The 10,616-nt window shown below is 43.9% G+C and overlaps 1 long non-coding RNA gene across 1 annotated transcript in view; it reads right to left on the reverse strand.

Moving 5' to 3' along the window:
• Positions 1–446: 446 nt before the first annotated feature.
• Positions 447–10,616, reverse strand: part of LOC138166008 (uncharacterized) — a 34,087-nt gene continuing 23,917 nt past the window's right edge. The window contains exon 2 of the long non-coding RNA XR_011169518.1: positions 447–1,459. This is a non-coding gene — a long non-coding RNA (uncharacterized lncRNA). The remainder of the gene's footprint in view (positions 1,460–10,616) is intronic.

Below are 10,616 nucleotides of genomic sequence, written 5' to 3' on the forward strand. Positions count from 1 at the left end.
CTCACTGAGTTCTCCTTGGCCATGCTTTTTGAGGGCCTAGAGAGAAAGGGAACCCACAGCTCTTCAAGGCAACCCCCCAAATTTTCACCCATTGCGCCCAATCCTTCCCATGGGGGACATCAGAACAACCTAATCCTAATCTGGATTTTTGAAGTCAGCAGCCAGGTCCCTGACAAAGGAGGGAGGAGCAGGAAGGTCCCAGAAGCCAATGGGGATAGGCTGTGATTGGACAGGTGCAGGTAACTCCTGGGTGATGGAGCTCCTTCTATCAATGTAGGTGGACACCATCTCTGCAATTCACAATCATAGCAAAGGGGTCTTTAACCATGTGTGCATGTGTGTATGTGAGACAGACAGAGAGAGAGAGAGAGAGAGAGAGAGAGAGAGAGAGAGAGAGAGAGAGAGAGAAGAGAATGGGTATATGATAGATCCCTTTGGTCGTCAGTCTGGAAACCATGAGTTCCCTTCTCAGAATAATGTTTATAAATGTATAGAATAAAATACATAAGATTTCAAATGGAAAAATCATAGTAAAATTCATTTCTATCTATCTATCTATCTATCTATCTGTCTGTCTGTCTGTCTGTCTGTCTGTCTGTCTGTCTGTCTACATATCTAACCCCAGGATAAGAACCCCTTTCAGAAATCAAGTGACTCATCCAGAGTCTAACGGCCAACACATCTTAGAGTCACAAGAGAATATTAGGGTTTCCAAGCTCCAAACAGGAGCCTGGGTCTCTATTGCCTTTCATTCTTATCCAAAGAAGTATGAAATCCAGGATCTAAGGAAGCCAGGAATTAGGCCTTGTGTGTAGTGGTATGAGAAAGAGAGAGTCAAAGGCCAGGGTAGAAGTCTTAAGTAAATTGTATGAGAAATGTAGGCCAGCAACTCAAGCACCAAGAGTCAGGCCCTAGATCGACCATTAGAGGATCTCACCAGGGAGACTGGCCACAAGCACAGAATCACACCCTGAGCCAGATGCTTTTGGAGGTCAGGCCCTCTGATAGCACCCTTCCTGGCAGAGCTAGTTAGTCTATGGCTGACTTTGACTTGCCAGTGAAGGAAGTAGGAAGTAGGCTATTTATCCAGGCAGTTATGGAGGGAAAGGCATGTCTTGGCAGTGTTTTTCAAAGTCTGGATCAAGGTGATAAAAAGAACATTTTTCATCAGACTGGGAGGGGTGATAGAAGGGGACTTGAAGGAGCCAATGGACAGGATGGATTGGTTTGGAGGCAGGAGATCAGGGGCTAGAACTGGGAGGAGGGGGCAGGTCTTGACGAAGACTCAGGATCCAGATGGATTTCATTTCCATTGGATGCCTACAGAGGCTTCTGCGACTCCAGCTGCAGGGCTGCTGATGCATGGGGAAGCTCTGGTCTCCATCCTGCCCACTTCACTTGTTTCTGAAGTCTGGTGTTCAGTCCAATGGCTCCTCTTCTCAGCCCTGCCATTCTCCTGCTGGAAAGAAAGAGAAAGCAAGGGAGATGAGGAAGAGGTTTCCACTGGCATCCCCCACTTGCCTACAGGGTTGTGGAATGCCCCGCCTGCCTGGCCTGTCTGTACCACGGGAGAGTGAGCGTGTGGAATAAGGTGAAGTCCCACAGCCTCCTCCACCTCTGCTCTGGAGCCCAGCAGAGTGTGGGTCACCCAGGCTCCCAAGAGATATGTGACACAGAGAATGCGGCACGTGCCACAGCCCTAGGGAAGCTGCTGCTGCCCAGTGCTCTGAACAAGTCTCAGGAGGGCCTCAGGCAAAGGTTCCTCCTTCTCCCAGCACCAGAGGGCAAGAGCTGCTGATGCACATAGACAGATAAGAAGAAGGTGACAGAATAGGAGGCATGAGAGAGAATTACTCAGCAGCAGACTTCAATTTAGGAAACACTTATTAAGCACCTGCACACACACCACATTCTAGGGGCTGGATCCACAGAAAGTGTGGAAACCAGCAGTCCCCGTCCCAAGAGTGAGATGCTCTGAATTTTTCTCAGGCCACTTCTCTCTCCTAAGTCATTGTTGGCAATCCACTGTAGCCTCCTTCTACCCGTCATTGCCTGGAACCCTTCTCAGCTTGCCACCCATTTACTTACCTGTTCCCTTTCTGGAACTTAGAGCTTGCTACCTGTTTTCCTCCTCATGCAACACTGATGATTTGAGGTTATTTGAACAAGGTTATCTCTGTGGCTGACTCTATCTAAGAATCCTGTAGGATCATGAGATGTTCGTGGAAAAGATCGTGGCTTCAATCCTTTTCTAAGTTTCTTTTTATTCCTCTCTACTTTCAGTCAGTTGTGAGTTTGTGATGGGAGACGGGAGCTGCTGCAGAACACCATCTCCAAAAGTGTGGCTGTTCCTTTCTCTATTTACATCCAGGATGCCATCAACATTTGTCCATAAAGGTATTTGAGAGATGAGAGAGCCAGTCAGTGTGATGTGGATACAAAGGTGTCCCAAAAGTTGAGTTGCTCATTCCCTGGTGTCCTAAAGTCTCCCCTTATCCTGAAATACCACAAAACTTCCCCTTATCCTGGATCATAAAATTCCTGGTCTCCTCCCTTCTTGGGTCATAAAAATTCCCTTGTCTCCCTTATCTTGTGTCATTCATTGTCCTCATCCAGTGTCCTTATCTTGCAAGACTTTTCTTGTCCCTAAATCTTCAACCCCCTTTAGAAACCCTAAAACTTACATCACCATCCTATAGGCTGTATAGCTTTTTGGCTATATAAGTCTGGTCCTTGTCCTATATCATTGCCTTTGTTCAGCTCCTTGCTAAGTCTCAGGCCCCCATGCTTTTGTGTTAATAAAGCTCCCTTTGGCTAAAGAGAAGTTCTGATTGAATTCTTGAACCAACTCTCCCAACTCTGAACCCCGACAAGTGGCTATTTATGTCTTCTAGATTCCTTATCTTTGTTGGCCTAGTAATCACATCCTCCATGACCATTTCTATTATCTTGGTTTTTCTCCGTCTTGAAAGCAGATGCCTTGGTACCTTTAGAACTGTGTTGCCTCTAGTACAGACTTCTTTGGTGTTTAATTTTTGTTCAGCGACTCACTCTTCCTGACTTCACCTTCCTAAGTCCCATTTGTGCTTGCTCCTGTTGCACACTGGGTAATGAAGGGTTGGAGGCCAAATGTGGGAGTTCTGTTGCCATCAATTGTGAGATTAGATGGTTTAAGGAATCCTGGGAAATCTGTTCCACTTTGCATCTATTTGTTTTCCTCCTTCTGTTTTATTTATTAGTGTTTTGGGGGTGCCCAATCTTAGTTGATTTTATCAGATTGTGGTAAAGAAGAATTTACCATTGTATTATTATTGCTTGTTGTCTCATTTTAAAAGTACAAATGTCTGTTAAGCAAGTAATAGTAATAATAGATGATTGAATGTTGACAGTCTGATGATGATGATAAGAGATTTGTAAAGGAATAATTATCCCTATTTATCCTAAGATTTCATTTACAAATGAAAACATTTTCAGAGTGCTCACGTTGGATATGGATAGACAGATCATTTAAAAGCATATTTGGTGCTGCCATGTACTCCAGCTTTTATTGTCATTAACATTATTAAAAATTAATGAGCTATGTGGATGCTCCTATTTAATTTGGTGGTAGATTAACTCTGTGCATCCATTATTATCAGCCTCTAGATAACAATTCTCACCCTCTTCTCACTAACAGTTGAGGATATTTCACAGAAGGCTTGACAAGCAATGCCCTGAGTCACAAACGCACTAAGGAAAAGAGGCTAAGAGAGCCTTGGATGAACTTGGCACAGGCTCAGTAAATTGGTGGAAAGGTTGAATATCACGGAGAGTGGAAGGGCCCACTTCCAGCCTGGAGGGCCCTCCAAAAAGCACTGGTTCACAAGAGATCTGGCGCTGACTTGTTTCTGCCACATTTTGACCACATTCACAAAGCTTATTGTTTCCCATACTTTCCTTTGTAATAAAGGATTTGATTGAAATGCAGACCTCAGTCCTGGCTTACATGTGTCCTGACTTGCATGTGCTAAAGTGTGTGACAGCAACTGACACATTCAGTAATAAACTTCTGTGCAATTAATCCTGTGAGTGGCACGGAGCAGCCCGCCATCCTGACACCCGGTTGGGTGGATGCCAACATGAGGGATGAGGAAGAACAGAAGGAAGGTCTCACCTGCAGCCTTCACTTGTTGGTGGTGACTCCTCTGGGGGGTTAGGAGATAGGACTGTCCCTGAATAACTGGGAAAATGTGTCATCATTGTTTACTTTTATCAACTGCAAGACAGCTCTGCCCCAGCGTCCCACTGGCACGGTCTTCTCCTTTGTATGCTCCGCCTCTGCTGACTGCTCATGGCTTCCCAAATCTGTGAGATCCTCTCCTGCCTCACTGGGCTCACCTGCATCATCCCTGAGCCCAGAATGAATTCTCTTCCCCTTTTTGTTGACTCAGGTCAACATAACTCATAGTCCAAAATTGTTCTGATGGAGAAGTGGAGACAGTTGGGGGACACTGGGACACCTGGTGCGGACCAGGTCCCACAGAGAGTAAGACCTGAGGGACTCAGCAGCAGGTGCATGAGCCTGCTCCTCCAGTCCTCCCAGCATGGACCCTGATCACATGTTCTCTTTAGGTCCATCCCTCCACACAGGTGCCCTGGCCTCGTGTACTCCTCAAGAGGAATGGCAGCACAATTCCATTCCTTCCCCATCCACTGAGGTGGGTTGTGTATTTGTGGGAGAGTGAGCTTGGGCCTAGGTGGGGGAATGTGATATTATTGCTGCTATTACATTGGCATGTAATTGAAATGCTTTTGCTATGAATTGTCTGTCCTATAGTAGAAGTAGTACTGAAGACTATTGAATTCTAGTTTGGGGAGGATTTTGAAGCATAAAATTCCTACAAACTGGAGCAATTAATTAGGGTTAACTTGATGAGAAGGGGCCTTGGTGCAATACATACTTCTCATTCTAAGACTTACACGCTATACATGTGTGACATATGCATGTGCATATGCAAGTATATATGCATGTATATGTTCCAGTAGTCCTGGGGCTACTTCCTTAATTCCCACCTGGATTGGGAGACTGGGCCCCAGAGGGCAGCTCTCTACTTCATCTTCCAGGGTTACAGGGCAACCCTAAGAAATAGGTGGATTTCCAGGACTATCCAGCCTCCATAGATAGACTCCCCACACTGATCATGAATTAGCTATCTTTAACTCTTGTTGCTTAACTTTTAGAAAGGTAGGGAGAGCAAGGACAGCTGCTAAAGAAACAAGCATAAAAGTTGGGGAACACTCTCTCTTTACCCAAAAAAGGTCCCTGAGAAAGGAACATTCAAATTAGAGAACTCAGAAGACCCAAGTGTGAACCCACAGCCCCTGATTGTTGGAAATCCATTTCTCCCAAAATTCCTCGTGCAGTTACCCTTAGGCCCAGCCCTCTGCTGCGTTCAGAAGGCCAACGCCCTATGCAGAATAATGAAGCTAGCTCTCCTAGAAGGCATTCCCATTGGTTTTCTAGTTTTCCCAGATGTTTCCATTTTGTCCTTGTGACATACTCGCCTGTTCAATATGCCAAGGTTGGTCACCACTCTTGGTGGACACCAAGACTACCAGATTTTCTGGCTTCATCAGGTCACGACTTGATCATGAGGAGAGGATGCTCCCTCGGGGATCACTCTCTGCCCTTTCCTCCCTTGTTCCTCTCTTCTACAGGCACAAGGGCCTGTGTCCTCAAGATGCTCCCAGGCCTGGGAATGCCCAAAGCACTTCTGGGATCTGCTGACACTTCCAGACCATTCCAGGCCCTTCCTGGCTGGCGCTTTTCATTTCCTCCAATGATGGAAGTCCTCCGCTTCTCTCATGTTGATTAGGGACATTCACACCAGATGTACACCTGCATTTGATTGACTGATTCAATTGAGAAGTCTGGGTCTTCCTTCTGTATTTAATTGGGGGTGCCTTCACACACATAGCCACAACCACATACACGTACATTTTTGCTTGTCATTTTGAAAAAAAACAGACTTGTGATTTTGTCTGTGTAGAGGTCTCTTGGTGACATCTTTCTCTATCAATGTGTATTGCCTCTTTCTCTGCAACTAATAGTGTCTCAGTGTCCAGGGTCACACAGGTTGGGTGTGCCTGAGGTGACAGGGTGTGTCAGCACATATGTATGTATGCATATATGCACAAGACATATATGGTATACATGTGTGTGTAAGTACATGTATAATTATTTTCCTGATCCTTACACCGTATTGATCTAAAATTTATAATATTTTATTTTTACATACTATTTTTGGTGCATTGAATTACAGCGTATCATCCAGCCATATCTCTACAATCGGCATCAAAAAGAAAAAAAAAACTATGCTGAGATAAAGACATAAAAACCTTTAATTAAAGTGTTAAGTTAAAAGTAAAGGAAAGGCCCTGTTCTCTCCCCCCAATATGTGTTGCTAATTTTTTTTATAATTTGTAATGAGAATTATGCATGCATTATCCCTAAATATTCAGTGTTGAGTGGAATGTTTTAATTTATTAATCTGTCATTCATCAGAGAGCTAATTAGGATGCCAAGAGAAAGTGTAAAATTCTCATGTCACAGATGAATTTGTTGCTTCCACCTCATTATGCCTGATGGCAAAGCAATTCAAACTACCAGAATCATTCAGATGTTAATACTATTTCTATGAATTTATGGAAGGTTTTTGATGATTCCCATTTCCCCAAATCCCTAGGCACCCCCTCCCCCTTTCCAGATCACTCTTCTTTTTTTTCATTGTTAGCAGAGTCTGATTTTCTTTTCCTTCCCAGGGAGTAAATGTGAAAAAACAAAAGGCAAAGGGAGAAAGTTCATGTGATTGGGAAATACTGGGCTACTGGCTCTTGTCTTCTCTCTATGAACAGAAAACCCAATAGAACAATTAAAGAGTCAAGTGGGCTTCATCCCGGTCCCCAAAATGAAGCTACTCAAGGGAGAAGCCCTGGAGTATTTTCCATGGGCTAGGGGTAAGAGTGAGGGAAAAATCTTATGTCTGCCCCTCCCAGAGCCTGCAAAACCTCTCCTTTCTGTGTTGTTTGTAAGAACAGACCCCCAAATCCGAAATAGTCTTAGAAGTTTATTAAATCATTTGGTAGAGGAGAGCGAGCCAGAAAGGAGGCATGACTCCCTCCAGTTCAGACTCTGGAAGGTTTACACTATATTGGATTTAGACAAGGGTGCTGAGGTACACCGTAAAGCAATTTTGTCTCAAGTGTAGCCAGAAAGCAAGGTAGATTGAAACAGAAATAAATGATTAAATGTAATGAAGAAGGGAAGCTTGGACTGGAACCCTCAGGAGCTCCTGGATGTGGTAATCCATAAGAGTGCTTTGGGGTCTGGGGGAATGTAAGTATCTTGTAGCCATCTTTCATATTCTAGAGTTACTGGGGTTGGGGCCTTTCTGGCTGTGAGCAACCTTTAATCACATAAGGTTAGATTTAGATAGCAAATAATTTTCCTGAACAGTGTAAGCAATCATTTTTCCTACATCTGATTCCCATGGTGATTTTGTTTAGCAATGCCAAGGATGGTTCAGCTGTTCATAAATGAAGCTCAACTATAGTCTCCTTGAGTACAGGAATCATTTCTTATTTAATAAAGGATTTCCCAACAAGTCTAACCCAGGACCTTGCACTTGATAAAGGTTGGTTGAATTGAAGTGAAGAGATTCTGTTGCAGAATCATCTTTCCTCCTCCTCCCCCTTTTTTCCTCCTCTTCCTCCCCTTTTTTCCTCCTCTTCCTCTTTCATTTCCTCTTCCTCTTTCATTTCCTCCTTCTCCTTCTCCTCCTCCACTTTTTCCTCTCTTCTTCCTCCTTAAGCATTGATTTCCCTATGGAGAAGACCCTGCAGGGATTGTCTAGTCCTTGTTTTTGCTGCCTTCTCCTCTACACTTTCTAGTTTATTAAAGGACTTCCCCAAAGTATGGCCAGTACCAGGAATCAGCCCAAGGCAGTTTTGGCTTCTTCATCTGCCATTCCCTTTGTGGACTCTTCTGGAGTTTACAATCTTCCAATCTTTCACCTCGATTTCACAGCTACCACTGCTTACTCACAGCTTCCCAATCAAGTCTTTGCTAGGATTATTGATAATCCCTGGGCACCAGGATGACTGTGTTACTGCCAAAAGTCAGACCTGGGTGCTATGACTCTTGCCAGTGGCTTTTGCTTCAATCAGATGCTGTCTAGCAATTCTCAACATGGACAGTGTCAGACACTCATAAGTCAGTTTCTTCTTTAATTTGGTCAAGAATAGGAGAAAATGAGGAGTCCTAGGGTGTGCAGGGCTCCATGGATTCTCTTCTCCTTTGCTGAATGTTGGGGAACTTGCCAGGCTTGGCTTTTGTGTATTTGTTTCATGGGGGGAAAGAGAGGGAGAAAATTCAAACAAGGTCACAGAACCATAGAAATCACTAGGGTCCATAACTCTTAGGATTGTAGAAGGAGGGGGAACATTCTTTACCCCAGAACCAGTTACAGAAGGCATGTCTACACAGCTCCCGAGCACATATTTTTTTTATAATATAGAACACCAGCTGCCACAAGACAGGGGCCTTTGTTTTTCTTTGTAACCCCAGAACCTAGTGTATAATAAGTGTTTAATACATTCTTTCTTCTTAATCATGGAAATAGATGGTATTTCTTGATTTGAAATCAAAATTTGAAATCCTTGCCTCAGGAAAGCCTTAAATTGGATTTCCCCCCTCTCAGCTGTGTGGCTGAGCCATGGAGAGCTATAAAATTTGAAGACTCAAGGTTAAAGTCCATCCAACCAGTGTGGAGAGGCACATAGTAGGTGTGAGGAGGTCATAACTCATTACCAGGGAAGATTTATATCAGAGATGGTATTTAAGGAATATTGGAAGAGAGAGCTGTCAGATTGGAAAGGGAAAGAGGCTCCATCATGAATTGAGAGTTAAGGATAACCAAGGGTCAGACCTTCTACTACATTATTAACCATTGCTCTAGAGAAAGACCTCATCAGGTGAAGTGCAACCCTTGGTGTAGTACTTATAGGAAAACATGGAATAAAAAACATTTCTGGGAGAACCCATGATGAGAAGGGGAGCCAGGGTGTGATTTGCTCTCCTGGAGTGCTGACTACAGGGCAGTCATAATTTACAAACCCACCAAAATATTGAGGTGAACAGATTTTTTTTTTTTTTTGTAGAGAGAAATACTTTGACAGATGCGGGTTCCATTAGAAACCAATGCAGGTATACCTCTTTGAAAGAAAAAAAAAATAAAGAGCATCATTGCAGTGATGATGAGTGGAGAATGAGGGGAGTAAGACTAGATAACAGTGAGTCAAGGCTCCTCTCCGGGTGGTCTCTGCACCTTTGTGTGCACTGCACTGCCTCCCCAGCCACCTCTCGCCACGACTCGGATTCTGGCTCCTTCTGGATGAGCTCAGTTTGCCTCAATTCCCCTCTTTCCAGTTCTTGCTCTCCACTAGCTGTCATCCTCCATTAAAATGTAAGCTCCTTGAGGGCAGGGAAAATCGTATTTGTATCTACAGGGCTTAGTATTGGGCGATTCATTCAGAGAATTTCAAACTGGGAATCATCCTGCCCAATCTGTTCATTGTACAAATGGTAAAGCTATATCCCAGAGAAGGAAATGCACTCACCCAAAGTAACTCAGAGGCAAAGGAGATGGAATTAAAAGGAAAAGGGGGTGTCAAAAGAAAGTGAAGCCTCCTCATTGTCTCCAGTGGACCAACTCTGAATGATAATGGTTCCTCCACCCCCCCTCTCATCCCCTCCCATCCCTCCCTCATCCCCCCCCCAACATCAATGCTGTTCTTTCATTTTTCTTTGAAAAAGGAAATGAGAAAAATGTGTTGGGAAGGGTGATGGGAGAATTGGTTTTCATCCATGCAAAGCTTGTGAATGACAAGCTGACAGTGATGAAATGTGAAGGAGATTTGGAGATGGGTGTCCTTCCCTCTGCTCACTTGTGACAGAAGATTCCTTCTCCACTAGTGCCTTTGTGCCAAATGACACCACTTTGCCTCTGATGTCCCCAGTGCTACCCTGTCATTTACTCCTACCAGAAGACTCTTTATCCAATTTCACAGATGATAGCTTCGAGTTTGTAAACCATTGGTTGTCAATTAAGAGAAATCATCCATAACTAACCCGTTTGCTTGTCTAATTAATCTCTATGTAGCCTAATCCCTATTTGGTGAAGTGATCTGCATCAAAGGACAGATGATTTATTCTAGATAACACCCTTGGAGCACAGATAATCAATTTTTATTCTTTATATTCACCTGGAAAAAGAGCAAAAAGGAAATTAAATGAAGGCTTCCATTCCATGCTCCATCATCTCTCAGATTATGGACTACAGAATCGCACTGACCGGAGTCCTAAATGCTTCACCTTCTGCCACAGCATTGTTAGAGTAGGTGCTGAAGCCTTTCATTTTATCATTTAACTGTGATTGAATCTGCAACAGTGGAAAACTACTGACAACTCCTTCCATGTTTGTCAATGAGGGCTGGCAGTCTGGTATTTTGCTGGAGAGGGATGTGCCTAGATGTGCTTTTAAGTGATTCTTTTGGTTGGTCTTCTGAAAAGAAGCAAG

This window comes from Petaurus breviceps, unplaced genomic scaffold (genome assembly GCF_028583685.1).
Source record: "Petaurus breviceps papuanus isolate PSGF00001 unplaced genomic scaffold, PetGlider_PUasm1.0 218, whole genome shotgun sequence".
NCBI classification, from domain to species: domain Eukaryota; kingdom Metazoa; phylum Chordata; class Mammalia; order Diprotodontia; family Petauridae; genus Petaurus; species Petaurus breviceps.